The sequence below is a fragment of the Protopterus annectens genome, chromosome 12.part0, assembly GCF_019279795.1.
Source record: "Protopterus annectens isolate FY-2018-M chromosome 12.part0, PAN1.0, whole genome shotgun sequence".
Lineage (NCBI taxonomy): Eukaryota > Metazoa > Chordata > Ceratodontiformes > Protopteridae > Protopterus > Protopterus annectens.
This window is the reverse complement of record NC_056746.1, coordinates 1209005443-1209032742: the sequence shown is the minus strand read 5'-3', so window position 1 is coordinate 1209032742 and position 27300 is coordinate 1209005443.

The following is a 27300-nucleotide window of genomic DNA, read 5'->3' as shown; positions in this document are numbered from 1 at the left end:
GTTAAGGGCAGATCATGCCTACTAAACCTGGTTGACTTCTTCGAGACAGTCACCAAGGCCATAGACGACGGAAAGGTGGTTCACACAGCCTACCTTGACCTCACAAAGGCTTTTGACACCATTCCCCACTTGGGTATTGCAGAAAAACTCACCAGCCTGAGTATAAACCCCTATATCATGAGATGGGTTGCCAACTGGCTTACAGACAGAACTCACATGGTAAGAATAGCGGCCTCCATGTCCAACTCTAAACCAGTCACAAGTGGTGCCCTGCAAGGCTCGGTCCTGGGACCCCTACTGTTTGGCATATACTTCTTAGAAGTACAGGCAAACACAGGAGGACTATGGCTAACCAAGTTTGCAGATGGCTGCAAACTGGGAGCCATAATTGGCACTCTAGCTGACATGGACATCCTCTAAAAGGGCCTTACTGAGGCGGACACCTGGTGTCAAAGTCATGGCCTCAAGCTAAATGCCAAAAAATGCATAGTCATCTCATTTGGGAAAAACAAAACACCCACAAATTACCACATAGGTGGCAGCCCCCTTAATGCAGAAGAGGTAATAAGAGATCTGGGACCCAGGTAGATAGTAATCTCTCCTTTGACAATCATATTGCCAAAGTAGCTATTAAATCCTTCTATGTTGCCCATCTAATTACTAAAGGGTTTGCATCTAGAAATAAAGAGGTTATAGTGTCCCTCTACTCGTCACTCATTAGACCCATCATAGAGTACAATGCCCCATTTGGGATGTACCTCACAAGACACTTCCAACAGCTGGAAAGTCCACAAAAGTACCTCAGCAAGAGGATTATTGGCCTGAAACATATCTCCTATGCAGCCCGACTGAAAAAACTCCGGCTGTACTCAGTGGCATATCGCTTACTCAGAGGTTATTTCTGCCTGACTTACAAAGCCATATCCAACTCAGAATTGATGGACATGCTCCACCTAAAGAAATCCAAGTCACTGCGAGCCATGTGTTCTAGTGAGCTAAACCTCACCACAACAATAAATAGAACATGCTGGAGGGATAGATTCCTGTCACAGAGACTCCCCATGCTTTGGAACAAAATTCCAAATTACATCAGGCAGAGTGCCTCACTAACACTCTTCAAGAGAAACCTTGACGAGTGGATGGGTAACAGAAAATATACCCCTGGGATCACTTCATTGGCTCTGCTTGACAGAGGATCAATTAATTAATGAGTGGGGCGGCGAAAGCCGACACACTCTGGCTAGGCTTATAAATGCCCTCGGGCAGATAGCCTAGTACCTACCTATGAACCTATGAACCTGTGGAACGTATTACCTTTGAGTTCCTTGTTTAGGTTGGCAAGGGAGCTTTTGCCTTTCTGATTATTACCCCTATTAGTTTTTGCCATGAGTTTGTTGTATAGCCTGCTTTTGTTAGAATTCTGCCAGGGTGGCTTGTTTTTTCATGTCTATATTGCATAATGGTCCACACCATATGATCGAGCACCATATGATCGAAATTTTAAAAGTTCAAAAATGTAATAAAAAAAAATAAACAAAAAAAAAATCTACCTGAATGGTTTAGACAGGGGTGGCATGCCTCCCTGCACCCCCACACCCTCTGCTCTTTAAATATACCAACTCCAAGACTGCACTACAGTGCAGAAAAGGGAAATATTCCATTCCGAACTGTATGGAGATCTCTGTTGAAATGCTCAAACTTTTAAAAGTTCGATCATATGGTGTTGACCATATGATGTTCGAACTTTTAAGAGTTCGACAACATGATATAGAGCCATTTTTTCCACTGGTCCTGCATTTTTTGGGTAGGTACAGTAGTTTGTACACAGTTGTTGGTATAGTTATACAAGGTTTCTGTGAATGGTGCTGCATAGGTAGCAGTATTCTCTGGGTTGCGGGGCTTGAAATGTATTTAGGGTGTCACTTAGCAGTGGGAAGTTGCCATGGAATAATTCATAAAAGTTCTAGGGTTTCCAGGTGTCCCTGTTTCACATTGACCTCAAGGGGCTCAGCATTATTGTGTAACTTGACTAGTGAGTACATTGCACTGGTCGTGTGTGAGGGTTGGGGGTTGCAGCTTTCTGTCATGTGTTTGAGGACCACGTTGAGGATGTTTGATCCTCTAGTGGGTGTATGAACTAGCTGATCCACGGTGTTAGCATTTACAAATTTCAGGAATCTCTGAGTCTGTATGTTTGAAGTTGTGAATGATTCCCACTTTATACTGGGATAGTTGAAGTCGCTCATGAATATGCTGTTGGGTTGGATAGGGAGTGTGTTGATTACCTTTAAGTAAGTGTTGTGGTTTTCCTGGATCATTCAGGGGGACCTGAAGCTTGCAAGGATATGTCTTAGGACCTTATTTATGGTGATTTGGATGTGGAGAAACTGAAGTCCATCATGTTGATGTACCAGCCTTGAGGTGTGTTTATTTTTAATGGATATAGGGACACTCCATTTTTAGTTCCTCCCTGTGTAGTATCTGGTCTAAATGTGTGGAAAACATTGTAGCCCTGCACTACCCTGATGTTCTCAATGGATTTAAACCATGTTGCAGTGACTGTACAGACATCTGCATTCTGCAAGGTAAGGAGAATTTCTTTTTCAGACTTCTACATTGAGCAGTAGCATCTTACAATTTTCCTGTTTTGATATGGCTATATCAGAAGGTTTATCTGGTTGGCAATGCCAAAACTGTCAGAATGTTGGTGGAAAAGACTTTAGCTACTATTTAAAATACAAGAATGAGCATGGTACAGACCATCCCTGTCAAAGCAGTGTGGTCTGATGGCTGTGTCCTTCCAGGATTACAAATATTTTACCCTCTTTGAATATCCCCATACTTTAAGCCTGTTTCTGAAGTCAATTATTTTTTTTTCATATTGGGGCAGCATCCTAGGAGAAGGTAGAATGCTGCTGTATGCTAATTTCATGCCAGTCTGGACATAGTTCAAGAGCTCAGTCATATCTCTCTTCATATAGACCAGATAGGTATGGGTCATTATTAACACCCATGTGGACTATAACCATGTCATATTTGCACTTTGAGTTAGGTGACCTAAGTGCATGAGTGACATGACTGATCCTGGTGCCTGATAAGCAAATAACCATTGCACTGTCTTTGTTTAGCCTGGTAAGTTGGACATCTGTATGCCTCACTATGGAGTCTTCTATGGTCAGAATGCTGGGTTGTGGAGTGGTATGATTTATGGGATTAGAGAGTGAGACACTAGGGGTTGTGGTAGTATGTGTCCTATTGGGTGCTGTTTTTATGGATTGCTCTTGAGGCTTTTGAGGACTTTTTTGTGTGTGTATTGTTTGTGAAATCTTTGTGGTTCAGGGAGATTACATTTAAGACCTCAACATATGTGGGTCAACGTGACTGGTCTGTACTGTGTAAAGTGGATGTTATGTGTGGACTACTAACAACCTGTTTGGTGATATAGGTGCTTGTAGATGCAACCTTGCCTCCAATGACATTATATAATAAAATTTCTTGAATACATTTACTTTTTTCATATGTTTGAGGATTAAATGGTTGTTAGTGTACACGAGGCAATTGTTGCATTGCCTCAGGATGCCCATGTCCATCAGACCAGCAGTGGACATAGCAGGAAAGTGAGTACTTGTCCATGACTTTAATTTCTATTTGCTTATTCTACAAGGGAGTAGTATAGCTCACTGGTCTGCTTGCTGTAGGAGGGTAGGTGTAGGTAGGCTCCTAGCTCTTGACAGATATCAACCATTTTCCACTACATGCTAGGCACTGATCATTCAGTCTTATCCAGGTAGAATGGCAAAAGGTAGTCCATATTTTTTGTCCTTATCAGACCAGGTTAGCACTCAGCCTCATGCCTTCACAACTGCTGGCAGCCTTTGAAATGGCAGTACCAAACTGAAACATGTAAGTGTGATGCCCCTGCACTGGCCCAGTAATCAAGAAGCCTCAGTCCTCACCACTAACACCAGTGAGGGATGTGCACATTTAAAAGCATTTATAGCATTTACTGTCTGTTTTTCTTCTGTTTTCTGCAAAAAAAAAAAAAAAAAAAAAAAAAAATCTTGTTTTCCCGCCTTACTGAACTAGAATAGTCCAGTTTCAGAGTTTGCTGATCTCTGGGCTTTGGCTTGGTTCCTGTGCTATTCCATATCCTTATTTGGATAAAGGGAAGCTTCTTTGTTCACCAGTGGGAGTGGGGAGCACTGAGCAGCCTATTTGTCCCTAGAGCAGTGGTTCCAGCCAGAAACTTGTAGTCTATTGGCCATTTTGGGTCAATTCCTAGCTCTTTTCAACACCCTGCTATAAAGTCCGCTTTAGCGCGCTTTTGCGTGATCTAGCGCGGAGTTGCCCATAGAGCACCATTGGGCAGCGCCGTTAAACAAGGTTAAACTATTTCTGGCTCCGTAAAGTCTGCTCTTCAATTTTTCCCTTAGAACTTCTCTACTTGCAATCTAAACAGTCTATTCTCTATCTCAAAAGCTCAGCACTTGCTCCTAAAGCATTTTTATATAGGTATAGCACTTATATACTAAACAAAGTACTACATTAGCCTAGAATCCCCTTGAGTACCCATTTCCCTATAGGTCCCTTCTGACTCAGTTACACAGCAAACTTTTTCACTTTTTCTAGCATGTCGAAGGGTCAGTTGCTAGCGTCCTCTCCTGTTCAACTGGTGAATCTGGGCATCTTGAGGCAATGTTACAATTGCCTCATGTACACAGACAACCCACTCCTTCTCCCACAAAACACAAATACATGTGAGAGATGCAACTATATAGCCAAACTGGAGGCTGAGCTCTCTCAACTCAGGACTGGCAAGACCAGACAGGAGGAGAAGGAAACCACGCACACCACAAACCCAGTTTCACATAGAACTATCACAACTGCAAAACAAACACATAAACACACAAAAACATACTCGGAGGCACTGATCAAAAATCTACAAAAGCTACAGAGGCCTCCAAAGCAGACACCCAAGCAATTGCCACCTCAAGACATAAGACATGCAACACATAGTTCTCAAAGTCAGTGTGCTAAACAGTCACAGCCCTTAAGGCCAAACACAATGCCAGACACACTTGTTATAGGTGACTCCATAGTCAGACACACTGATGTCCCACTCACCAGACTGAACAAGGAAAAGATCACAGTAAGCTGCCTGTCAGGTGCTAGAATCCGCCACATAACACAAGCACTGAGGTCACTCCACAGCAAGTACAAGTATGACTCAGTCATTGTCCATGCCGGTGTGAATGACCTGAGACGTACCTCCCTGGACTACATGAAAAGAGACATAGAGGAGCTCTCAGATTATGTAGCCCAGGCCGGTATGACCCTGACCCTGAGCAGTATCCTACCCTCACCAAGAATGATGCCACAATACAGAGACAAAATGATCAGCTTTAATAATTGGCTTAATTACTGGTGTCATTCTAAGGGGATCCAATGTCTGTCTGCCTGGGATGACATGCTTGACAAGTCACGCTGCTTCACAAGGGACGGCTTGCACCTGTCACCCCTGGGCTTCCGGATATTGGCAAAGGCTCTTGCCACCCCCATAGTGCCTTTTTAGGCAAGGCTCAAATGATAAACCTACTGCCCTAGAAAACAAAAATGGAGAAAAACTAAGGGTAATACTGCTCAATGCCAGAAGTCTAAACCTCAAGATGCACGCCCTCGAAGCCCTCCTCAGTATGGAGAACATCGATGTCTGTGCTGTGACTGAAACCTGGTTCAAGGCTCCTGAGAGCACCCCAGCACTATCAGGTTATACCTCATATCATGCGTTCCAGCCCCAAAATCCGGACCGAACCAAAAAAGGAGGGGGAGTATCCATATTCATAAAGGATACCCACACCTCCAGGTTAGTGGCAACGCACAAAGCATTGGAGACCATCCAGGTGCAATTAACCATAGGTAAAACTGCTCTACAGTTTGTAACATGCTACAGACCACCTTCTCAAACTCAGGAAACCCACACAGCCTTCCTGAAGACACTGGAGAGTATGAATGTCTCTCCAAACAACATCATATTGGGTGACTTCAACTACCCAAACATAGACTGGGAACATTACTCAAGCCCCAGCACCCTAGCCCAAAGGTTCCTGGAGTTCATAAACTCAAATGCTATGGAACAATTAGTCACCATTCCCACAAAAGGAGAAAATATACTAGACCTGATCATCACAAACATGGGGACAAAATGCTCCACACCGGAAGTATATCCCTCATTGGTGAGATCAGACCATAAATTAATCTCACTGGAGATCCACATCCCGCCCCCACCCCCAGCAAAAAAGACCACAGTGAAGAACTTCTCAAAAGCAAACTTCACACTTCTTAAGACTGGAGTGGTATCCTTCAAGGCCCCCGAGCCAGTGGAAACCACAACCCATGCTGCTGAAACCCTTACAAATGCCTTCTACGAGCACCTCCAGGAATGTATGGATCAAGCAATCCCTAATAAAATCAAGACCCTTTCCACCAAAGGCAGGCACCTGGTCTGGTGGACCCCAGCCATAAACAAACTCTGCAACAAGAGGAGAAAGCTACTACATGACAGAGCAAAATCCCTAAAAGGGAAGGCATCTCTGATCAATACTAGCAAAAAACTACGATCACTCATAAAATCATCCAAGGCCAACTTTGAGAGAAAAATCGCTAATGACACAAAAGACAATCATAAGGCCTTCTTTAGCTATGTTAGAAACCTGGGTGGAAACTCCCAGATATGCTCAGAATTAGTCCAAAATGATAAAAAAATCACTGAACCCACAGACATTGCCAACATACTGGCAGACAGGTTCAGTGCAAATTTCTCCCCTCCCTACCCCCCAAAAGGAGAAATATCTATCCCACCAGAGTCTAGCCTCCCAAACATCTCAGATGCCCAGGTGACAGCTGCTCTCTCTAAAGCAAAAAACACAGCATCAATGGGACCGGACGGTGTCCCCGGCTGTGTGCTACACTAACTCAATGAGGAACTAAACCCACACATAAGGCTGCTGTTTAATCTTAGCCTTACTACAGGATACGTACCCAAAGAATGGCGTACAGCAACTGTGGTCCCACTCCACAAAGGCGGTGCTTCTACAGACCCTGGAAATTACCGCCCCATAAGCTTGACGAGCCTTGTCTGCAAAGCTATGGAGAGGATCATAATGGAACTCATAAATAAAGACATTGGGGACCTACAGACACTGGATCCTACCCAATTTGGCTTTGTCAAGGGCAGATCCTGCCTCTTGAACTTGGTCGACTTTTTCAAAACAGTCACTAAGGCCACTGATGAGGGTAAGGCAGTTCACACAGCCTACCTTGACCTAGCAAAAGCGTTTGACACAATACCCCACTCGGGCATCATAGAAAAGCTCACCAGCTTAGATGTAAACCCATATGTCACAAGATGAGTTGCAAACTGGCTCAAGGACAGAACACACAGGGTTAGAGTTGCTGGTGTCATGTCAGACTCTAAGCCGGTCACGAGCGGTGTCCCACAGGGCTCAGTCCTGGACCCCCTCTTGTTTGGCATTTATTTTTCTGAAGTGCAGGCAAACATAGGGGGATTGTGGCTGACAAAATTTGCAGATGACTGCAAACTGGGCACCATAATTGACACTCCATCAGACACAGACATCCTCCAGAGAGGTCTCATAGAAATGGATAACTGGTGCCAGAGCCATGGCCTTAAGCTAAATGCCAAAAAATGTTTAGTCATACCCTTTGGGAAAAACAAGGTAACCCCTAATTACCACATAGGTGGTAAACCATTAAACACGGAAGAAGTTATCAGGGACCTGGGGACCCAAGTTGACAGTAACCTCTCTTTTGACACTCACATTGCCAAAGTGGTTAGGAAGACCTTCTACATTGCCCACCTGATCATGAAGGGAGTCACATCCAGATCAGGAGAGGTCATTGTACCCCTGTACTCTTCACTTATCAGACCAATGATTGAGTACAACACCCCATTCAGAATGTACCTTACCCGACACCTGCAGCAGTTGGAAAGACCCCAAAAGTTCCTCACCAAAAGGATAAAGGGGCTCAAACATATGTCATACAATGCCCGACTGAAGAAACTCCAGCTCTATTCAGTCGCATACCATCTGCTCAGAGGTGATCTGTGCCTGACATACAAGGCCATGTCCAACCCGGAATTAATGGACATGCTCCACCTCAAAAGATTCAAATCCACCAGAGCCACGAGAGCAAGAGACTTAAACCTCAACACGGATATAAATAGGACGTGCTGGAGGGACAGATTCATCACCCAGTGACTCCCTACACTATGGAACAGAATCCCAGTCCATGTGAGGCAGAGCCCCTCACTGACTCTGTTCAAGAGAAATCTTGACGAGTGGATGGGAGATCGTAGGTTTACCCCGGGAATCATCTCTGTGTCACTGCTCGACAGAGGCACAGCAAACTAATGGGTATAGTATTCTCATCCTAAGGGGTGGTGAAAGCCACACACACTCTGGCTAGGCTTATAAATGCCCTAGGGCAGATAGCCTAGTATGAACCTATGAACCTATGACAAGTACACAAAGTAAAGTACAAATTCCCTTAAGAGCACGCAGAAATCACAGTCAGTCTGGGGCTGGTTTCTCCCTCCCTCCCTCTCTCTCCAGATCCCCAGTAAGACTCCCCACTGGCACAGCTAAAGGATTAATATCTCAGCCAAGTGGCCAAGCCAAAACCTCCAGCACCCTCTCTGTCCAACCAGTGCATGTCCTTGCCCAAGTAGCACACACACACACACACACACACACACACACACACACACACACACACACACACACACACACACACACACACACACACACTTTGAGATTTTATTTATATACAAGCACACAGGCACTCTTGGGGAAGGCTGGCACAGGTTTACTAGCTATGCCCCCTTCTGCCCAGACTAAAAGGTAGTTATCACTGCCACCCACCAACCACCCTTACTTATCAGCTACTGTAATGCCCTTCCTAAAGGGTGTCCAGTTCTACTGTGTAATGTTACTATTATGTTATGTTATGTTATGATAATGTTATTATTTAAATGGTAAGTGTGACCAACAGCAAGACTATTTAAGAGTGACCTGTACAGTCTCAACAAATACATATGCAAGTGCTCTAAGAGCTTAAATATCACTAAACAATCCATCCACAATTAAAATGTTTAAATATATTTAATAATAAAAGCACAAGACAATACCCAATAACTCAACACAGTGACAACAGAATTCAGAATCACAGGAAATATTTCAAAACAGCATTGCAGGACAGTCTCAAATAAATACAGAAAACATTTAAACTAATCTTTACTGTATTCCTATCTACATCTAAGAGATGCTATGCTCTAAATGACTTACTTACAGAGCCAGGCAAATACAGATGAGAAGTACTGATGAGAGGATATTTCAAGGTCCAAAGACAAATACAAAATGTACAGACTCAGTCTCTGAGATAATTCTTAAATTACTGTCAAACATTTCTGCTGGGTTATCTCATATTGTATCATTCTTTGTCACCTCTGCCTTCAGTTTCCAGGCTAACAGAAACTTAAAATTTAGCACCTCTGTGTCAAACATACTTATCTCTCAGAAGTTTGCCTGGAAGGGGAAGTTGTAAAACAATTAAACACTTTTACCTTTGAAACCTGCAATTATTTCTGTTTCCAGACAATAGAAAAAATGTCTAGCTCAGACATTCTGTCTTCTTGCTGTATTAACTAACTTTACAGCACACTGTAAAATTCTTTACTTTTCAACTTATTTTCTTAGAGTTTTGCAAGTTAACACTTTATGTTCCAACTTCTGCTATTAATATAGTTTATATACATTTATGAACTTTTCCAGTAGGGTTACATTCTTGAAGCTCAGTACATAACATACAGTTTAACACACACTTCTGCACCAGTAGTTTAATACACACATACCATATAGTTCTCTTACATTAATATTCACAAATGACATATGATTATTTACAAAATGCCAGATAGCTGGGCTGGCAGTATTTAATTTCTATATAAACCATATTAATATTGTCAAGTGACATATAATTATTTACAAAATTCCAGCTAGCTGGGCTGGCAGTATTTTGGTTTGTCATAGTAACTACAAAACTGTGATTCACAGGGTTGGAATCATACCTTTGGGGTTTGACATCACCATAACCGAGTCCAACTACAGTGCATGGTCTTTAAGTATGGGACTGTTATTCTTAGCAAGTTTGGCTTTACCAAACTGCTTTGTCATGTAGATATTTATTTATTTTTTTAAGAAATAGTTGTAGACTTTATTACCATGGCAAATGAATGTCAGCTGCCAAATCATTTCATTTTCACTTTCTTATATTTGTTTCTGCCTCTTTGCAGTAATGCTGCAATCTTTAAAACAACTACAGCATTTATTTAAGAAATGGGCCTTGTTTTCTGAAAATAGTGAAATATGGGATAAACTAGGAAAGAAGATATATATATATATATATATATATATATATATATATATATATATATATATGTACAGAGGAATACGTTTTTTAAAATCTAGAAAATGAAAAGGAACTTTGTTTTAAAAGGAGAAACAAGAATTTTATGGGTATGTATAATTGTGTAAGTGTGGTCGTTGCCCCCAATGCCCATATATATCATTGACTAATAGTTTTGAAATAAGGGGTGAAGCATTTAAGATGAATGGGCATTTTCCTGTGATTCTAAAATGAAGTACAAACATTTGTTTGAAATTCGAAAGAAAAAAGTACTGACACTTTATATAAGCATATAGAAAAAGAGAATGAGCACCAGTTTATGTTTTTGATACTGCAACAGATAGTTTGTGACCCTCAAGGCTTAATTATTGATAAACATGTAGAAAAATGTGAACTGAAATGCCAATTAGCCAACTGAAGAACATGAACGACTATGGTAAAATGCATAAGAACAATAAGCAAAAGAATTATGCATTATTCTTATGTAAGTGTTGTGTGTCAGTTCTGAAGAAGTCCCTCTAAAATTTGTGGGATGAAAGGACTTAACTCGGTTAATAAAGGGTGATTCCAGTTTTTTATCCTTTTGCTTATTGCTCTTCTGCCTGGAATGAAAGTGCTCAACATTTTGCAATAAAGTTATTTGCCTGGTTGATGGATTAGTTGTCATTTTTGCACTGCAACAAGTTCACAGTTGTTAGAAATAAAACTTTACTAATACCCAGCTCTTTTGTTTATCTGATGAGTGCCCACCAACATTCACCCTGTTGCATCATACACAGATAATGAAAACCCTCCCAAATTGTTGTCTGCATGCCCTTTAGAAGTACATCCCATGTTTTATAGAATCTTTTACTTCTTGCAATAGTGTTATTTCTGTATTTTTGATTTTAGTAAGACATGTTCACATGGAATTTCACTGAAGTGATAAGGCCTCTGATATTTGATATTGCTAAATTTCAGCAGATGTGGTAAAAGCTGTAAGTTTGCCAAATGTGTAGGCATAACTGTGAATCTAGGTAGCTGTTTGAATTCAGAAATACATTTAAATTCATTTCTAGAATTCTGAAACTTTGCAAATGATAATAATGAATTCTCTTCTCCAAATAAACAAGTTGACTATGGTGTCTCCCAAAGAGGCCCACAACATAATATTTTTTAGTAATAAAACATGTATACCTGACTATAGGAATATATTCTCTGTTTCACTACTTCATAATGTTCTGTTTTGTGGTCTAGGCTGCAGTACCACTTCCAGCACCGAGCATCATAAAAAGGAAAAGTCATCTCCACTAGTGTGTCCAGATTTGAAAACTAGATCTTAGAAAGGCTGGGATAAACCAGAGGTAACAAAGGTGGTTCTAAGACATATTTACATTACTTAAAGTATTACAGGATTAAAGTGCTGACTTTTTTCTCCCTGAAAGATACTAGGAGGCAGAAGAGGTGAAATATAGTAGAATTTTTGAATACAAGTCTTGAGACTAATAGTTAGGACTGCAGCATGTAGGGATTGAGATTGATGTAAGAATATACTTCACAGAAATTATGGTAAATTAATGAATCAAACATACCTTTATTCAATAGTGGGGTGGGGGGATAAGTTCACTAGCAAATTGTGAATGGCAACTGGACAAATATTTGAACTTTTATGAAAGCATTTCAAGGCAAAAGGTGTGTTTGTCTTAAAGAACACAAAAAAAGAAATATGTGTTTGTAAGCATTTTAGCTCAGGATACTGTTATTGTTGTGAATAGTCTGTAGATGGAAAAATATCCATAACTGTTAAAAATGAATTTAATAATTTTGTCAATGTTAAGCAAGCAATTACTTTCAGTGATACATGACTATCATTGATCTGCCTAGATGACTTGATCTAAGTCAGTCAGTGCAGATTATTGTTTTTCTGATCAGACAGTAGGATGTGACTTATTTGTCATGGTCTTATTACTCCAAATACCTATGTCAAACAGAATCCAAGAGCTCAGGGAGCTCATTGTTTGGAATGTGGGCTATCTTGGTAACTGCTTTCTGTAGCCACAATACTTGTGCCTAAATAGAACCCATTTTTTCAACAAAGACAATACTGTTAATGATGTACTCTCACCAAGGGGAATATCTTTGGGAGATCTTTCTCTAAAATGACATGACTTTTTATTCTGTTTTAAATTACTTTTAAATGTAAATTTTGAGAAGCTGTATTATGAAGCACTAAACTTGCATAATTCAGCCTTCTAGCTAATAAGGACTTTTGCATGTTTCCCTGCAATTGGTCAAGAGTGAAGTGTATGAAGTCCCACCTCTTTAGTCTCAGCTGGGTGTGCTACAACTCATGGATTACTTTCTCTCTTTGGAAATAATGCTGGCTGGTTTTATCATCTTATATTACCTGCAGTGTTTCACTTCATTTTTAAGAGTTCTTTTTCTTCTTCACCAACACAACTATGAAGTTAATAAATATTAGGAAAAGTGGTGGTTTCCTCTGTCAAGGGGACCCCTTGTTTTAGATTTTTAATTGGGCTGAAACTTTGACTGTTTATGTTTGTCTGGTTAGAGCTTCAAGCACTAGTTAGTTACATGGAACAGATAGTAAAATCATTTTATGCTTCTAAGCCTGGCTCTGCTTATAAGTAAATCTTCAGTGGGCAATAATGGCACACGGGACATTTATTATGTCACTCTTGCTGACATGATGAATATTTACTGAACACATGACAACACCCACAGGTGATATGTAAGATATAAATCATAGTTGCTTGTTTCTTTCCTCAGATATTTATCCACTGTCTAATTTATGAAAAAAATAATATTTAAATATGCAAAGTTATTACTGAAGCTGATATAGCACTTGCAAACATACAGTTTATGTGGAAGTTTATAACCAGTATAAAGAACAAGCAGTTATAGAAAAATATAAAATACATAGACCCAAAAGCACATAAATATTTGCAAAGCATGACAACACTTTTAAGAGTTGGCAGTTTTATAAGAAAGAGATTTTCAAAACTCTACCGCTTTATAGAAATTCTACAGTACTTGCTCAACTGTATAACAAAACAGTCAGTTTTCCCCATCAGCGGAGCAAACGTGCAGAAGGATTTTTCACAAAACACACCTGATTGGAGGGAGAAAAGATAAATGAGTTTCAGTCAGTAAAAATAATTTTAATTTATAATCTGTCCTTTGAAGAGCAATCCAATTAATTCTCTGAAGATTCATAAATAGACCACGTTTGCTTATGCTTCAGACGTGGCACATGTTGTGCTCATTTCCTTTTTATTCTCTTCAATTAAATAGTTGCTTGCGTATAATTTTTATGACTAGTCTGTCTTGGACAGGTAACTCACTGCAAAAAGTAGGTTTGCATGCATTTATATGAAAACTGATATTACTGCGCTCTTCTTGCTACACACCCATTTAGTCTCTATGAATAAATTTAACTCAGCAATGTATTCCAAAAGGACTTCTAAACTTCTAAAATGAAACCTAGTTGCCCTTTTTTGTTGTTTAAAAAATATATCATTATAGTTAATATAATTACCTGGGAGACAATTTGTGGATGGAAGCATAATAAACAAAATCCTCTATACCCTTTACCTGCATATGTTTGACCTCTGAAAAATGATAAATTGCTTAGGAGAGTTTGACATTCATGTGCTGTTACAGCAGGTTTTATTATTTACTCAGTGTGTCTTTCTACCAATGCACTAGGACAGTTGATTTCACCTCAGTGTCAGGGAGGGTTAAAAAACAAAATTAAAACAAAAGGGCATCATGATTATAAACAAGTCAAGCTATTCTTAGCAGATTTATAATTTCCTAACTGAGCATTCAAAGGATAACACTAATAACTGAAGAAAGACCATTTTGTGAAACTGGAAAACTAAACCTATATGAATCCATGTATAATAATAACATTCAGACTTCATACTTTTCAGGTTTTCCTGTAATATTGTAAAAAAAACTCTACATCATTTTGTATTCATTTTATATAAGCATGTGTATTTACATAAAACTGTGACTATATTTTATTGGACTCAGATAAACAAGTACATTAGTGCCAGTTTTTCATAAAATTTGTGAAATGGGCATTATAGCACCAGCTGCTGATCAGAGTATTAAAGAAATAAACACACTGGTACCAGCTTTTTATTAGATTATCTTTTTCTTCTTAAAGATCTTTAAAAGTGATATGTGATTAATGAATGGGATAGCAATGTCATAATAAAACCTATCATATCAACAGTCAGCAAACTGGGTGGTATATCATTTTGTTTGTGTAATATTAATACCCGTTGGGGACAGTGACCTGGGATCAAGAAAAAAATGCAGAAGCAAAACATCAAAAATGTCTGAAGTTAAGCAGCCTTTAATTTAACAATACTTGCCTCTTAAAATATACATTTTGTAAGATTCTTGCTGTGCTGTTTTTCATATATCTTTTTCGTGGCCGGCACATCAGCAGTTGTTTCAAACTCCTGAAAAGTGACATAAGTTTTTCTAAATGCTTTGCAAGAAAAAAAAAAAAGAAAGAAAGAAAGAAAAAAGGAAATGAAGTATATGGGTTTAGCACTATGAAATTTATAATTATAACTAGGATGATAATTTGATCTCATGGGTATAAAAACAGACTTGGTAAAATGAATATAATATCATAGTGCCAAAGGACACCACATAAAGGGTATGGTGTGATTTGTGAATTGCAAACAGATAGCTTGGGATGCATGAAAATGTAATGAGACAGGAGCACACCAGGATGTGTAGGGCATACCTCTCAAATGCCCAGATTTTTGCAGAATGTCCAGATTTTTGCCTCGTATTTTTGGTCTGTGCCTTATAAAATGTGTGGTTTTCTGGCAAATGACTGAAGATTTAAGTAACTAAATGATGATATACATTTGTGTTTCAGATTTTATAATCTTCAAAAAATGCTTGTTAATGCAAAACCTGTTACTCTAGCAACTTTCTACATTTATGATGATGCAGACATCCTACAAAAGGGCCTTTCTGAGACCAATGACTGGTGTCAGAACCATGGCCTGAAGCTTAACGCCAAAAAATGCATTATCACCCCCTTTGGAAAAAACTAATTTCCCACGAATTACCACATTGATGGGAACCCACTGAACAGTGAAGGGACCATAAGAGATCTGGGCACCCAGATTGACAGCCACCTCACCTTCAACCACCACATTACCACTGTGGTCAGAATGTCCTTCTATGTGGCACATCTTATAATCAAAGCTTTTGCATCCAGGAAGAAAGAGGTCATTATCCCTCTCTACTCATCCCTCGTTAGGCCAATCATCAAATATAATGCCCTGTTTGGCATGTACCTGACTAGACACCTACAACAGCTGGAGAGACCACAAAAGTACCTCACAAAAAGGATCCTGGGCCTTAAGCACATGCCCTACATGGACAGACTCAAGAAACTTCATCTGTTCTCAGTCTCTTATAGTCTAATTAGAGGTGATCTCTGGTTGACTTACAAAGCCATATCTGCCCCAGCCCTACTTCAAATGCTACACTTAAAGAAATCCCAATCCTCCCACACCACACACTCCAGAGAACACAACCTCATTACCACAATTAACAGAACATGCTGGAGGGACAGGTTCATCTCCCAAAGACTGCCCATACTCTAGAATAAGCTTCCCATTCATGTCAAGCAGAGCACCTTACTGGCCCTCTTCAAGAGAAATCTTGACAAGTGGATGGGTAACATAAAGTTCACTCCAGGGATCATTCCAGTTGCCTTATTGGATAGGGGCAATGTGAACTAACATTGGGTGGCATGGTGCATGGGAATTTTTTTTTGGGCTCGCCTTGTAAAGGCTCCAGGGCCTTTAGCCTAGTACACACCTATGAACCTATGAACCTATGATAGAAATATTTACAATCTGTCCAAATTTTAGGGCCCTCATCCCCCCATTATGTTAGGTTTGTCCAGATTTTTTGCATTAAGAGGTTGAGAAGTATAGTGTAGGGGAAGCAGAGATGTGCAGTGGCTTGCTAAGTTGATACCTGGAACACAGGTTTAGAAAGTGTGCATAGAGGTTCTAAGGCAGAAATTATGCTATACCCCAGATAACTGAATGATGATGTCATAGGATGGCCCACATCCAGTACTTGTTCATTTTTAGTTAGCCATATAAGTTGCAAGATGCTGGATTCTCCCATGTCTCAAATGTTTGTCTATCTGCATAGTACCTGTATCAGTGACAGTATATCATTGTTTCAGAGGGGGATTAGCATACCTTTTGCAAACTGCTTGGGTCTAGAACTGTTGAATATATACAGCAATACCACTTTCTACAATCAATCTGGAATCAGGATACTACATTTCTGAACTTTTTATTCTGTTAACTGTCATAATACATCAGTGGGCCTACACTGCAGTGCAGATAACATTCCTTTCTGCCATGAAATCTGCAGTATGCCTTGTAATAAAAGGCTATAGATATGCTGCATAAAATGTTTAATAAAAACAACAGGTCACACACAGCTGTTGGAGGATATGATGAACAGCAGCAACAACTGTGCAGACATACAGAACATTTCTTTTTTTTTTTTTTTCTAAAAGTTTTTTACTGATTTTCCAAAAGAAAAGAGAACTATATGCAAGTTATTATGACATTGAAATATATACATATTATTTAAGCAGGTTAACAACAAGTAAAACTATCTAACACAAATAAAAAAAAAAAACTATTTTCAAGGGTATCGAGAATTAACATATGATCATCTTTCTATATATCTGAGATTCAGATCACAGTTTGCTACAGTCATTACTCTCCAATATTTCACTTACTTTTTGCCATGCAATATTTAGTGATGTAGTTTTTTTCACTTCTTCCTCTGATGGTATTCATTTCCAATTGTGATCCTGTTAACACGTTCTGTATTGCTTGAAAGCTGGAGAAGACTCAGACTTCCAATTCATTGTTATGTTCTTTCATGCAATAGCTAGTAGAGTCCATAAAACTGTATATTTTGTTCCTGGAACATGATCAGGTACAAGCACATTAAACAGAATCAGAAATTTAGAAAGCTGAAATTTGTCATTGAATACTGCTTGTAAAAAATAATTATATGGAATATTTCTTGTCTGTTGTGATAATGAAATGGATGTTTACTTTTTATGTATCTTTTGTTGACTATGCAATTGGAAATGTGGCCAGGGAACCAGGGACAATTCCCTTTTCTCCTTTTGATAAGTGCCATGAGAAGCTTTACATCTACTTGAGCTAAAACCAGTTCAGGTCTTGGGTTAATGTTTCATCTAAAGGGAGGCACATTCAGGAATATTCCAACTCTGAGATCACATTACAGTGGGGAAAAGGATAAATTTCCTGATCAGCACTGTGCCGTGATCTCTTGTTATAAGGTCAACCACGTATGTGCGAATGCATAGTGCATTCGCTGAACTGGGGACTCACACAAATGAATGTTTGGCAATACAGATTCAGCCAACTGCAATTCAACATGGGGAAACCGAATAATATGACAGTGTGAACAGCAGGACACTAAAGGGTATTTTGTCAATAATGGCATTAAATAGCTGCACATACTATAGTACAAATAGGATGTTATTATTACTATCATATGGAAAAAATCATAAAGAGGGACAGGCCATATGCAAAAAAGAGTACTCAACGATTACAAAATGGTGTCTTCACACCCTATGTCAAAGTTATCCTTCCCATCTACAAAGCATCTAAAATTCTGTCAAATTCTTTAAACCTTTTAAGAAACAGGTCTGTTTGGATTAGTGTTAAGAAAAACAAAAAAGTACCAAAGCTAACACAGCTGGAGGTAAAACAATAAACTTTAATGCACACAAAAGAGAGTAAGCGCTTTCACGGTGTGCTCTCACTGCTTCATCAGACTGTTCTAAACTAGGAACAAATGCAGTTAAATACCATAAGTTAATTAGTCAATTAAAACAGTGATAAAAACATCAATTATCTAAAAGAAAAATGTCACAACAAGAAAGCAGGCAAATGAAACATATAAAAAAGATAAAAATATATATATAAAAATGTATAAGAGAGGTCTAGCTTTTAAAAAAGGCTTAAGAGAGACAATTTCATTAAGACCTGGTATTTTATCAGCATTAAGAGACCGAATCCATTTTTTGCTCTGCAGATTCTGTGTGATTCCTAAGATCTCCCCCTCTTAAACTTTCAGGAATGATCTCTAGCACAAGGAATTTAAAATTATGTTTTTGTCCATGGCACATAATATGCTTAGCAAGGGCATTGGTGTCTTTCTTGTTTCTAATGTCTCTCTGATGTTCCAGCACCCTGTCTTTGAGTTGTCTGTTACTCATGCCTACATAAACGGCATGGCAGAAAGTGCAGTAACTAAAATAAACACTGTTCTTTGTCCTGCAATCAGCATAAAAGTTTGTGCCTATTTTAAAGTGGATATTAGGGTGCATGTAAGTAGGAATAGAGTGTATAAACTTTCAGGCTGTGCAATTCCTGCATTTAAAAGTGCCATGCCTCTCTGATTATAAAATCTTGTTAAAAGCATAAGTATTATAGCACAGATGCCTTTTCAAGGATCTGTTATTTTTAAAAGAAAAGTGTGGAACAGTATCTATGGCATTTCTTAATTCATCTACAGTATCCAAAATGCCCCAGTTCCTTTTGACAATATTACATATACTACTAACATCAGACGAATATGTGAGAGGAATCCTAATCAATCCTGTCCTTTGTTGTGCAGCTATGGCTTCAGTTTTGGGTGCAGCAGCGTAATAAGGCCTGCATTTGCCCCCTCTCTCTTTATACGCATCAGTAATACAACTGTCAATATCCTTTTCCTTGTAGCCTCTATCTAGAAAATCCATTTTCAAGGTCAAAAGGGCCTCAGCAAGCTGTTTGTCATTATTATGGAGTCTCATGACCCTGTACACTTGCCCCTTAACAACATTTTGGGTAACATGCCTAGGATGCATGCTATCTCTATGGAGCAGATTATTCTTTCTTGTGGGTTTCCTATAAATACTAGTTACTAGGCTAGTCAAATCAGTTTTGTTCACCTTAAGATCAAGAAATTCAATTTCATCAAAAGAATATTTAAACGTAAATCTTAAAAATTCTGTAGACTGATGTAGAAACTCTATAAACTGCATGAGACTCTCAACTGACCCCCTCCACAACAACAAAATATCATCAACAAATCTTACATACCATAACATATGTTCAGAGAAGCCCTCAGCTTGAAATAATATGTCTCTCTCCCATTGTGCCAACACAAGGTTGGCATAGCAGTTGGCACAAGCTGTGCCCATTGCCACGCCAACCTTTTGTGCATAAAATTGATCTTCAAACAAAAAGACATTTTTTGGATTAGTGCTCTACCCTAGTAAACATACATATGTATCAGCATAGATACATATGTTAGTAAATAAAAAGATAAATAAATGGATATGCTACACAAGAAGGCTGTGCTTTGATAGAGAGGTTAACATATGTTTGCATGTTTGACAAGTCACACTATTGCCATATCTGCCTCAGTGTTAATACTAGTGGCATGCAAGAGCTGCACAGTGATGATTTACATAGTGGAGACGTGTTTCACAGGACATTGATATCAGGCATCTGAGTACTGTATGCAATGTTATTATAAATATATAGCAGTGCACTGCCATACATCAGCCAGATTATATAACACATTGGGCATAATATGTGCAGTGCATATCTGTGTTTATAGCCTCTGAATATCACTGTTTCTGGTTGTGGGAGTACAGCTAGGGGCATTATTTATAATACTCTTTTTTTCCCAGTGGTCCATGCATGGAGTTTATGCCATAATTCACAAACTAACACAGCTTACTCCTTTGTAGGGTGTTTCCTACTTAATATGAGACAACAGAACAATACACAGAATGCTTTAAATGCATTAAATGTTCAGTAATTACCATCTGCAGACATAGAGTACAAAGGAATGCTGAGAGAGTTGAAAATATGAGTTGTCATCCTTCATGATAACCAAAAGCAAACCACCAAAATAACAAAGTAAATAAGGCTGCAACATAAAGTTTGAGCAGTACAAATGAATATAGTCACTCAATAAAGGCCAGAAACACCTATGCAAAACACATATTACTCAGCTCTCATTTAGAACAGATCATAAGTTATCTTTAAAAAGATTTAATTCTTCTACCTTATTCTGGGTAAAATATTTGTCTGGGCCATTAACTAAACATTTAAACAACAATAACTAAATAAAGTAATTCATTATTATCAGTGTGATTACTGGCTGCTCTTTATGTATATTTATTTAATTTGTTTATTTTGCATTTATTTACTAGAGTGGCCCTTTTCAGTGGAGGCCTGGGAGAAAAGCTTTGCAATACTACAGACACAATCAACAAACACAGTATATAAAAACAGAAATATACATAAGAAAATAAAATGCAATTGGACTGCAATATTAACAGTATTAGTAAAGTACAGAGAAAAAGATTTATTAAAAATAAGTAGTATATGTACAAAAAACACTCTGAAAGTATATAAATGTAGTAGCAAATATAAGTAATCAAATCTAATAGTCCCATATTTGGTTAGAAATAGATGTTGTCAGTAGAAAAGTTTCCCTATAAGCTTGCCTTTGAATTCAGTCAGAACTGTGCTGTTTCCCAGATTTCTTTTTCTTTTAACTCACTCCCTGGCTATGACAGTAGCCTTTGATTAATTTTGATTGATATTGCACATTCTCAATTTGAGTTTATCTGGGTCCCTGCTTTGTAACAAGGTAAATAATCCACGATTCATGATCTGAACCTTCTGTGTGAACAAAGCCTAAAGTTGGAGAAAAAAAAAAGAGGACACTTAACCCTATTAATAAAAGAAAATATAAGAAGGCTGCAAACCTGAAAGCATGTAATTTAAAAAGTTAGTGGCTGTAGTAATCTGAACTCTACTGCTCCAGTTTTCTTAATCAATATCACAAAGAAAGCTGCTTAAAATACAGCTGATGGCATAATAATAATAAAATAAAAATGGTACTTTTCATTTCTAAAAATTCATGGATATTAAAGAACAGTTACATTGCATATTCTAGCAGATACTACATTTATATTATTTCAGCATCACAGCTGCTCCTATACATAGCTATAACAGACTGAGCAAGTCATGGCAAAAATAAATATTTCCAGCCTTGTTTTTAACTACCATAACTGCCATGACTTTACACATGTAATACCAAAAGCAGCACACAGCAATTTATTATTCCTGTCACATGACACATGCTAACAGAACCTCTTTACTCTTGCATGACTTACAACTCCCAATTCATAATGTTATATAAAAATTGTGTACTCCCTCACAGTATTGACTCCAAAAGGCAGAAAAATACTGCATCAACAGACAATGCCTTTCTTTTGATTAATGCTATAACTCATTCCATCCAGTACATCTCTTTTGAGTATATACCTTTAACTCCCAGTGAGTGTGGCTTGAGCCTTTAAAAAATGAAGTTATCACCCTACAGTTCTATCAAACAATCATTGAAAGAGATCAAATCTCAGTACAGTTGTGTTTGCTATCATGTATGCTCCAAGATAAAATATTCTTTTTTTTTCTCAAGAAATTTTTATTGATTTTCTTCAGGATGTAATAAATGACTTATTGATGTTATATAATGAAATAAGCAAGATAACAAAACTATATACAATATTTACATAGGTCTGAAAAATGAATTATAGAATGAACCAATCTAATCAAATTTGAAAGACACTTAAACAAATGTTCTTCTTCAACTGTTTTCTTCTTTATGTAGGGTCTATGTCTATTCTTAGTGTCTCAGTAAGCAATATTACCTTCTTCCAAGGGTTGTTGGGCCATACGTTAGGAGTGATCCTTAGTTCTTTTATTCTGACTTCCAGTGTTGCAGTTTCTTTCAGTAACTTTAAAAATTCTTCCAAAGAAGGTTCAGAAGTGGATTTCCTCTTTCTAGGGATGCATTTCCTAACAACCGCTAGTATGGTCCATAATAAATATAGGTCTTTTTTATTCATTTCAGTTCTTTTATTAATATTCAGAAAAATTAAAGATTTAGTTAGTATAAACATGTCTGTAAATAAGGCTTGTAGGAAATTACCAACATCATCCCAGTATTTTTAAGTTTAACACAATCATAAAATATATGTATCCAATCTGCACTGCATGGTAAAAGACATCTCCAGCAAGTACCATTATTGGAAGAGCCAAATTTGGCTAATTTATTGGGTATATAGAATGATCTATGCAGAAATTTCCACGTGAATATTCTCCAGTATTGTATATTAGATGTTGATTTGACAGGAAATAATAGGTTTTCTTTTATTTTCCATGGATAGATTTAATGAATGACCTTTGATAATGAAGTTCAAAATTTTTTGTTGAACTTCAATTTTATAGTTAATTATTAATTTATATAATTTAGAAGTTATATTTTCCAATTATTTTTGTTATATATAATTTCATCTAGCAATTTTATGAATTTAGGTATAATTTTAAAAGGAGAATTGTTTATTATTCAGCATAGATCTTGTGTATGCGTCAAAACATGGAGAATTAGTCAATCTGCAGGTGAGGTTTCATAAGTAGTAATTATTTGTTGGCTATCTGCTATTTTTTGGTTGATAATACATTGTTGCCAACAAGTAAAGTTACTTAGTTCCTATGTATTGAAAATATCTTTGTGCATCTTATTATGAAAGCTTTTAATGGAACTGAAAGGAATTATTCTAGCCAACCAAGTTTTTATATCTGTGTTAGCAGTAACAAATGTCCTAAATGTATTACAAATGTGATTTGTAAAATTTAGTTTAGTAGGCTTCATAAAATTATATTGAATTCCTATACATAAGATATGCCATTAATTTGATTATCTAACTTATAGTTTTTTTTTATTATAGGATTTTCATTTAAGTAAATAATGGTGTGTAAAGTTTACCAATTAGAGGAATAATTTGGGTCTCTCCAATGTATGATTATTCTAAATATAGAAGCTTTTATGTAAGCCTCTATGTATGGAAAATAACCCACCCCCTCTATCCCATGGTCTAACATGATGAATTGACAGCTAATCTATTTTTATTAGAGTAAACAAGAAATTTTAATAAAGTGTATTTATTTGTTTTAGAATATGTTTTTCTGGAATCTTGGGAATGGCTTGAGCTATATATAATATTTTTGGTAGTAACATAATTTTAATTATTTGTAATCTATCTTCAAAAGTTAAATATATTTTGTTACAACTTGCTATGTGACTTTTTATGTTGTTTAAGATAATATTATTATAATTTTAACAAGTGTTTCTTCTACATTTGTATATAGAATAATGCCTAGATAATTTAAGTTTGAAACTTGTCTGCCTATTATATGATTTCCTTCTATTAGACAATCATTGTTCTTGTTCAATATTAGGAAATTAGACTTTGCTTTATTAAAGTAAAGTCCGGACATTAAAAAAAATTCTACTAGTTCATCTAATTCTTTTATAGATTCATTTGAGTTAGATAGTGTAAGAAGAATTTCATCTGCAAATAACATAATTTTGGAGTCATACTGACCATATAAATCAATACCTTTTATTTTCCTATTGGAACGTATTGAAGAGACAAATAATACAATCGCTAGTGCAAATAGGATAGCTGACATGGGACAACCCTGTTTTGTTCCTTTTGTTAGAGCTATAGGTTCAGAAGTAAATGGTCCTAATTTAACATAAGCTAAATTATTTTTATATATGTTTTTCATTAATGAAATAAAAGGTTGAGGAAATTCATAGAGTGCTAATATCTTAAATAAATATTCCAAATTTAGTGAATCAAAAGCTTTTTCTATGTCTAATGCTATTATTAAGGCTTACTTTTTTGTCCTGGTCCACTTCAATAAACACACAATACCGAATGACATTTGACGACCTTTATTAAACTTCCATAAACATGATTGTTAACCAATAATTATAAATTGCAACAAAAACATGACGCAGGTGATAATAACATCCATGCAAGAAAACATAAAATAACCATAAGTGCAAAGTAGCAATCACAGCAAAACATCATTATGCCATTTTCCTTTTATTATTTTCAATAACTCGACATATAAGGAACTGGATGTAACTGACTCATACAACCAATCACCACATGTGCAAAAGTAGTAGCAAAGAACGACTGAGGCCAGTAAACGTACCCAGACTTCAAAACAAGGAAAATAATATGTAACAGCTCCAGTACTTGGTTAAAAGGCTTCACTGACCCAGACCTCTGAGGTAGAATAACTTTTTTTTTTTAGTAAATATCAAAGGAAGGTAATTGGCAGGCTAATTCAAGACTGTGCTGAACTCTCTAGTACTAAAGCGAACCTCCGGAACCTTTTACATTTTGCTATTATAATTTGTGGCTACATTTACCAGAAGACACTTCTGGAAAGATCAGACTCGTAATGCGTATGAGATCAGTATGCTACCCATGTGCATCATGCACCCTACTGACAGCATAACTCCAAGCCCTTAAGGAAGAAAAAAAACCCTGTGGCTTAGCTGGCACCCCTAGTCAGCAGTTAGACCAAAACAAGACACCCCTAACATTAGCAAGCCCCCAAGTGCAACAACACCTTGCCTCCAGAGCCTTGACTCAGTAAGCAGAGCCCACCCTAGGACTCCTGCACAGTGCACATATTGTGCTATTCTGTCAAGGTCTCCGAGTAATAGCTGTTATATTTGAAAATATCTTTTTTATTTGGTTTTTTTTTTTGAAGTTGCCACGAATCCTGATAAGTTTCATCCGAATTCCTACAGAACAGAACTTCATAGCCATGTCAATTTCAGAATGAGGAATATGTCTTATTTTCTTGATTTTTTTTTTTTTTTTTACATATGGTACAGCATGTATGGTTGGTGTATTCCTAAACTGGAAGAGCAAGACAGTCCACCAGTATTACAACTTTAATTTGAAGTGCATACTTTGCTCGAGGAAACACAGACAGAATTTGCATCCATTGAAAGATGAACTGCCAATGGCCTACCACTATGCTGCCCCCCATAGCCCATGAAAGGATGCAGATGGCTTGAAACTAATACTACAAAAGTGTCTAACTCTTGGAGCATGAAATCAACAGGACAGTATACATGAGGCATACGAGTTCTAATTTTATGTTCGCAATTAAATAGACCTCATTGGCATTTAATATCACTCTGTACCAGCTATTCATATTAACCTTTAGAGGCATAAATCATCACTCCAAATGCCCATGAAAACATTTGCAGCTAATGTCTCTTTCAGAACCGACAGAACAAAAAACCCACCTGGCAGTCGGCCTTTGATATCACAGGGCTTCTCACCCTCAGATGCCACCACCATCCGACCAAAGCTGAGCAATGTGCCTGGGGACTAAGGTAATACTACTTTCCAATGAAGCACAAATGGCTACCACCAGATAAAACAGTTTCTAAAAGAACCAGCCTCACTAATAAGTGCCCTGCACCAGAGTGTCCACCCATATGGCCCGAACACATCTCCCCCTCAACTGTACTAATGAACTGAAAGAAATATGAAATAGACAAAAAAATAGTTTCCCCCATTACCAACTTCATCCATGCCCCCACTATTAATCCAAGGCCTACCTGACCACCACAGTACCTACAGGTAGTCTTGGACATAAACCTGTACTCTAACAAGTTCACACCAAAATGTGATTCCTACCTCAGTTACACTTAACAAAACCCTCTAAGCCCCAGCCTACCCTTACTTCATTTCCTCCTAGCATCCCTCCATTTCAATCAACCCTATCCTCCCCTTATTCTTAATTCCTGCTAATCTATGTATCTAGCCCCATTTGAGCATGTCCCAGGATAACATGGTCTGTTCCAAACCTCATTTCTCTGTTTAGTATGTCTATAAGGGTTAATACTCTTTGAAAGTTATCATATGTGCTTCTATTGTAGATAAAACCTGTTTGGTCCTCATTTATGATGTAGATCAGATTTTTTTTTATTCTTTTAACTAAGGTAGACATAAACATGTTATAATCCTTGGGTAATGCAAACCAACCAAACCACACACAACAAACGGAGTACGGGTCCCACACAAGATAGAACAATAAGTAAAAAATTAGTCATAAAAGTCAAATGTGGGCACCTGATGGCTCTTCGACTCTTAGCATAAGCAAAACTCCAAAAAACATAAGCAAAGCTCTAAGTAGTATTCCAGACAGCAAGGTAAAAACAACAACAGTTTATTGTAGTAAGCGCTTTCACCCGTAGGCTTCTTCAGACTTTACAATTCAAACAAACAGTTTACAGGTTTAAATACACTCCAAACTTTGTGTATTGGTCAAACACTAACCAATAGTAGAACAGTATTAAAAGTCTTAGCGCAACACATAATGTAAACAAATACACATTATGAACAGTTTACTCAGGAGATAACTATCCCCACAGTTTCAACACAAAAAATATATCCCTAACACTAAACATCCGTAAGAATACGGAGAATAAAAAGGAATGCATAATAGTTGTTATTTAAGGCAAAAACCCAAGCATTGAATGTATCCTCTATCTAACAGTAGCATAAAACAGCGTCACTTAAATTTAAAACATTGCAGTTGGCTGTAAAACTACGTAATTTATTGCAATCTATTTATAAAACAATTGTGTAGATGTATATCCAAGTATCAACATCATATGTAAACATAAGCGCTCCATCAAAGCACTCCATAAAAGCAATGAACATATAAAAACAAACGAACATTTCAAGTATTAAAAAGTATTACAATCTGCCCATCCAAGTCTTCTCACTACATCGCTAGGGCAGTATGC